The sequence below is a fragment of the Phlebotomus argentipes genome, unplaced genomic scaffold (assembly GCF_947086385.1).
Source record: "Phlebotomus argentipes unplaced genomic scaffold, Phlebotomus argentipes genome assembly contig_33, whole genome shotgun sequence".
In the NCBI taxonomy this organism is placed as follows: domain Eukaryota; kingdom Metazoa; phylum Arthropoda; class Insecta; order Diptera; family Psychodidae; genus Phlebotomus; species Phlebotomus argentipes.
Window position 1 is genome coordinate 295,233 of NW_026776167.1, and position 7,203 is coordinate 302,435.

Sequence of the window (7,203 nt, forward strand, 5' to 3'; positions counted from 1 at the left end):
ATCAACCAAATTATATGCGAATGATCCTGGATGCGAAAATGAAATGTGCAAATGGATAAATGAAATTGCTACAACCATCTCCTCTTATAACAATACAATCTACTGCCTTTTGTGTGATGCGAATAAATCTAATTGCATCAAATGTCTTGCACAAGGGCTTATGGAATTATTTTCAAGAATACTTGCAGTTCGTACCAGATATTTTGCAATTTGTGGCACGTATTAAAGTGCAGGTAAAAGAGATATGCATAGCCAACCGGTAGGAAATGAAACACGTATAAATGTCGCCAACAAATGAGTTATTTATTTCAGGACTCTCAGTCTAATACAGCTACATTCTGACCTCAAACAGATAGTTTCTCGTGTGAGAATTTGTCTTGGAATTCGTTAAAAAGGATTTAAAAGATATTTTTGTCCATTTATTCCCTCAGGAAATCTATGTAATGGGGATAAAATATATCCCCTCAATTATTCAAATACATATGTAAATGTAACAAAACGTGAAATAAAAATGTTCTGTACCGTGTCACTTTGATGTTTATTTTGGGAAATGTCTGTGATACTTTCTTTGACATGAACAGCACTTTAGAAAGTAACTTTTATACTCTACAATTCGAGAGGAGATCAAAGATAGGTAAAATCGTGTGGTATTCCATACTCCCATGGACTTTTCCTTTGGATTCTAATAGTATTAAAAAAAGAGTCAGTCTCTTTTTATTCTGTCGATAAGTGTATATAGTCTCATAGATTTCCTGAAATATCGTCTGTACAAGGAGTTTTTCAAACATTGACATTTCCTCTTCTTGTGCTACATTCTCTATTTTCTTTTCATGGTTAGTAGCAAATTAATGGTAAAAGCAAACACGATAGGCGTCCACTTTTCCATTTCATATAATTTAATTTAATAGCAATTAATTTAGCATGATGGACGAGGGGAGGAACGAAACATAAATGGAGAGAATATCAATTTATGTCGCACAATTTTTCGCATAGACGTTAATCATTTAATTACCTTTCCCCCAAACTTTTGTCTGCTGGATTTCGAAAGCTATAATTGTCACTTATTAAGGCATGGAGCATTGAACAGTTCCAGAAATACCCTTTCTCCACGATTTATTTGAAATTTTTGCTTTGAATCCCTAACTCAATTGATAGAATTGAATTTTATATTTGAAAACTGTAGAATTTGCTTTGTGTAGTTTTCACAGAGATTCAGCGCAATTTTGTGAAATGATTTTGAAATGATAAAGAACACAGATATCAAAAGTATATTTGAGATGGATGATTTGGACTACGTTGGTGAAAAAGTCGAAGGAAATTGACGTGACTTGTGATATTGCGGGACAGGAGAAAAAGTAGAGAAAAGTAGAGAAAATTGGATTAAATTTCCATAAATCAGCACACGAATTTTTTGTGGCATCAAATGAAAGAGAAGGTGCGTTATTGGGCGAAAAAATTCATAGCACTTACAAATGCTGTTTCTCTTTGACGTGCTTTTGAATGTTATCAAAAATTACTTTCACTCGAGAGAGATAAAATATTCTGTGATGCTTGGCAATGTTTTATGAATTAACAGCATGAATAACAATCGAAAATATTGTTTAACCACAATTTTCAAAAACACTTGTCGGTTGCAGTAATTGCACTGGGTATTTTTATTTAGTAAAACCCTAATTTTGGTTAAACGAGTATTCTTTATGCTGAGCTTTTCGTTTTGTGTTCCACAAATATTGTTATAATATTAGAGATGATCTCAGATAAAACAATACCTAGAAAATCTCTTTTTGGGAAAGAACCTAAACAAACAGAGAGATTTTTCGTGACTTTAAGAAAATGTGTATTTAGGCCACAGAGACAGACTGTTTTTGCATTAGTTAAGTAATTTACATAGTTTACCAAAAGGTTGTTTGAGCACATTAAAGATGCATGTTGCTTCAAAAGTTGCATAAAGGGTTTCCAAATAAACTGGAAAATTCAGCCAACATGACCACTTAACTTCAATATCAATATCAAAATATTTTAATGAAATTATGTGTGATGCTTTCATCTACAGGAAAGCGTGAAAATTCCGCGTTAACTTTTCCCCAAACCAACATCCATTGGAAGTGTATCGTGGTTGGTGGGCTGCCGATTCTGGTTGTGCTTTTATTGCCGCCCAAATGACCTTTAGTTTGTTGTCACACACCTCTGTTTTTGTTGATCAAACACCGTCAACTTTGGGGGGTTTGTGTTCCGTCTCTCTCACTTCTGATGATGCAAAAAGAATAAAGTGGAAAAATTGAGGGGGCACATTTGATGAAGTGGCATCCAAAATTACACACAATTTCTTTGCACACTCAATGTATGGGAATTCCACTTCCAAGAACATTCCAATTAGAACATGCTCAACTCCTTTTCACTTTCCTTAAGTAAATTCCATACAAACACCGTATTTTTCAGCGTATAAAGTATGTGTGAGGATTTTTTTTTGCACCAAATTCCCAAAGCGAAATCGTAGACAAGAGTGAAATGGGAATTGTGAGGAAGAAATAAATTGTGGCGATATTGAAGATTTTTTTTTCTCTAAATCTTTGATTAAACTGAGGCAACCCGTAAAATTTCACAAGTCTTCTCTTTACACAAGCTCCAATGGCACCAATATTTATTTGGCAAACAAATTAAATTCATTTTTCCGATTAAATCACAGCGAACTCGAATAAAATCACTTCACCTTCTTCTATCTCTCAGCCGGCAGAGCACTTTTCTATGTCATCAAGTGCTGAAGAAATAAAATCACGTTCTTTTAACATGATTTTTTACACAAACTTGAAAGCGCGGGAAAGCTTAGGTCGGGTCTTTAACGTGTATTTTGATCAATTAAAAATCGAAATCGATGCAATCTTTATTGTATCAATCACTTTATCACTCACGACTGCGGGTTTAAATGCCGAAGAAGCATTCTTGTGAAAGGCTTTGAGGACGTCGAGAGACTGACCTGTTGTTCAGCAACAACTGCGAGATGTGTGAGCTTGTGAGAATCTAGCAATTGCGCACAAAGCACGCGCCAAATGTGCGAAAACGCTTCTTCTTCGCTCTTCCAAAATGAACCATTTATACAGTAAAATCTCTGTTTACTTGAACAATTGGTAATCAAATAAACAAAAGTGATTATCAAAAAGTTGAATGATTTTCGGACATGTTGTAAAATATCCATTTTTGTAAATGTGGAAACACATCAATTTTATACTTTTCAAATATCATTGTCTGTAGTAAATTTTTAATTACTCTAAGTACATGCCTCAACACCTCTCATCAGCACTGTTTTCGTACGAAAAGTGAGAAGAGACGAATCTCATAGTGTAAAATGGCTAAGTAAATAGATGGGTTCGTTTGGATGATCATGGAAATCATAATGTACACTGACTGAGCCCACCTAACTCTCTTCCGCACTTAATTCCACCTTGAGAGTATTTGGAGTACGAAGAGATGGGCCAGAATGTTGTGTGTTTATATGAAAGTCACCCCGTGAATTTCCCTTTCCCACACATTCTCTCGCCTCTTCTCCAAATAATTCCCTCCGCGTGCTTCCTGCCGCATACAAATCTTCGGTTGAAGAATTTTGGTGGTCTTTCAGAGAATTTCTCAGAACAAAGTCTTATTGGACTTTCTCTGCTCCAGGGCACTTCATACCCAATATCAATGATAGACAATTCGCTTCATTCTAAAATTAATCCTTTCTTGGAAGAAGGATCAAAGATATTTCCCCAAATGTGACGAAAGGATCATGAAATTCGCTTTCCAGCGTCCATAAGGTATTTTCTTATTAAATCTGATTTCTTTGCAGACAATGCCCCAGACAATATCAGTTGCCTCATTATAAAATTCCATAAATCTCTTTTGTATTGTTATAGACATATCGATCCGTATTTACGCATTTAAACACAACAATAAAATGTACTCTTGACATGAGGGTGAGAGAGAAAGAGTCCAAAAACCTTTATGATTCCTGACAACGACACAATGGTGCAAAAAGGAATTGACCTGCCAGGTAGATATACACTTATCATCTTCAATTTCAGTCAATGCACTCTCTCTGCACTGACTGTTTCCATTGATTCTCCTTAGGATTCCTCGAATTGGAGTTCAATGAAATTGTCAAAGTTGATTTATTCACTTTCCCTCTCATCGAAAGGCCGTGGGAGGAAACAGGGAAATCTCTGATGGCAAGAAAGACCATCAATCATGTGACAATGAGGAAATAGCAAGGCCTATGGGAAAAAACAACACTGACACTCCAGTTACAGTAAAGCTTTCGACTTTTAGGTTTATAAGTTGCTCCGCAGCAACAAGTTCAATATTGATGGCCAAAATATTTGTGGGCAATCAATTCACGTCATTGTACTCGGGATAGCTCTTTAGCGTGAAAAAGCAGTGAAATTGCGTTCTAATTTCTTTTTCCTGTTCCTTTTCCACTGGTGTCCTCTAAAAAAAATAACAGAAAAGGAAGCACTCGGAGTTGAAATTGACATCTTCTGGCGATGCTCAATTTAATAAGTAAGGCCAATTGAATGGCTTCTGTGAGAGAAAGGAAGTTGTAGAAAAATGCTTTCAATGATCCTGCGTACAAAACAATTTTCTCTTATGCTTCAATGGATCATATTTTATAGTTGTATTCCAAACTCATATTTCTATTGTATGTCACATTGATGTCATGGCAAAAATATCAGGAAAATAAAAGATAATGGTGAATGGTGAGTTTTAGTGAGTCTTTTTCTGTGAATTCAAAATATAATACAAGAAACAGCAGGGAAAAACTTGAGTCGATTGAAAAATTTGAAAAGAAAATCTATAAAGATAAATCTGCCAAGAATAGCCACACAAATACACGCTTTTTCTGGACAAGCAGAGTGATTATAAAAGCATATAGCTAAGTGTAAACTTTTGAAAAGTTTTCTCAATTTCTGTATGGACGCAGAAAGAGAATTGTACTTCAGAGCGCTCGCCAAGAAAACTAATGTGACCATCTAGTATTTTCTGTCAATCTGTGTACATATGTTGATATATAGTATGATTTGTAACGAGCTTTATCGATGCTTCAAGCAATCTATATTAAGACATGAGAGATAAATATGGGCGTGGGTTGATTCGAGTGCTCTTTCATTGGAACGCAATTCAAAGAAGTTAATCTCTTTGCCCGCCCGGCGATTTATTCACTTGAATTGCCACTGTCCTAATTTCAGTGACAACAAAATAGGAAATGCCATTTCGAATCAACAACTTGTCCAACGGAACAAAATAATTCTTCGTGGAAAGCTTTTGATGAGTCCCGAAATTTTTAGGATGTCTCACTGAACATAATAATTACATATTTTTCTGATTTTTACAGCATGACTTAAATTGGAGAAACTCCTAATTTTGTGAACAGTAAAAATCCACATCGCTCTTATCCTGTCTGTTGTACACGAGTGATTTTGATACCACTCATCATTCATCAAATCGCAGAATCACGAGCTAATTTAAGGTATTTCAAGTTGCTCTTGCGTATAATGAATGAGTTAAATTAGAAGATTCTATCACGTGGCTGAAATTTAAATGACAATGAGAAGCTCGTGCCGCTTTCACCCATGTTAATTTTTGAGTTGAATTGTGTCAAATTCACACAATTAATTGGAAATTGGCTCAAAGTATGAACAATTTAACCAAATTATGTATAAGCTGCTGACCATATGATATACGCATCTGCGCTCTCTATAAAGAGCGTCCAAATTTAAGTCAAAATTGAGCAGTTTATATATATTTCGGTCTCCTATTGAATGACTTCACAATTGCATCCATTCTAAATTTCATAGTGTAAATAAGAACAGAGTAATTAAAAGCAGTTTGCTCCTTATTATGATGTATGTTTGATATTCTATCGCAGCAAAGCCGAGAGAATAGGAAAGTGTATATATGCGATAGCGGCTCTTAAGGAGATTTGTCCGCTCTGTTGAAGCCTGATTATGTTGACAAGGGTTCATGAAAGAACATGAGCTATCCAATTAAATTATAAAGCAATGACTTAGTAAAAATTATCCACTATAGAATATATATAATTATGGGAAAAGCTGCAAATTTGCTTGGCCAAGAGGTTTTATGTAAATAACAACATTTAGAACAATGTTAATTGCTGAATTTTTGCATTTTGTGTTGACTGTAGCTTGAGCTTCACTGCATTCATAATATACAAACACAAAAGGGATTTTCTAAAAAACCATTGATTCATAAGTCATAAGACGAAAGAGCTCAAAATATTAAAGTTGTTAGAGTTCAGGAAACTTTCCAATATTGAATGTCTGTTCAAAGAATTTGTACAGATTCTTGCGAAACTGAAAGAAGAACAGATGTCTGTTCAGAGACTTTCGGGGATTTAAATTAAATCTTCCAGAGTGAAAATGTCACAAAACAGCCGAGAATGATGGCTTTTATGGGGGACTGTCGAGGAGATAATTGAGCTTCAAGGTGTGAGATAAACATATTGAAGTGAACATGAAGCTGGAAAAATCAGTCGGAAATGGGAATGATGAAGGATATCGTGATGGAGAGTTTCGTTGGGTTCTTCAAGAAATTGTAATGTCTGCTACATTACCAATCATCGACAGCACCTGATTGACACGCATTCGCAAAGACGTGGCTTTCTTGCGTATGATTTGATAAACATTCTAAAAAGGGACAAGAGAACAGAATTCGGGAACAAAATGAGTTTACCATGCTCAGACATTGATTAAAAGTAAGTTTCAAGCTCAAAAAATACGGTTTAAACAGACTCTAAAAATATCAATGGAAAGTTTAAATTGATTTTTTTTTCAATGAAAAGAAGACAATGTTTATTGTGTTTAATAAAAACATAGTGGAACGCTTGAATTTTTTCCATACAAATTCGATTTCTGTTTAATTGAGTTCACGTTCAGAATAATGTTTTTGACGTTGTGAGTTAACAGAGAATGTCCAGCTTCTCATAACTTTGACAACACAGATGCTCTTCAAAGTTTATTTCCCACCTTTAGGGATTTAGAGACAAGCAAAAGTGATAAGAAGTGTATTTGATTTGTTAAGATTTGAGTGAAGTCTTGTGAAAATACCCAGGAAAATTTGCAGAGCATGAATTTTCGCTTCACGTGTCATCAATTTTGAGTAAAAACGATTAATTGTTGGATTCCTCAATAATATAATAATTTGTACCTACAC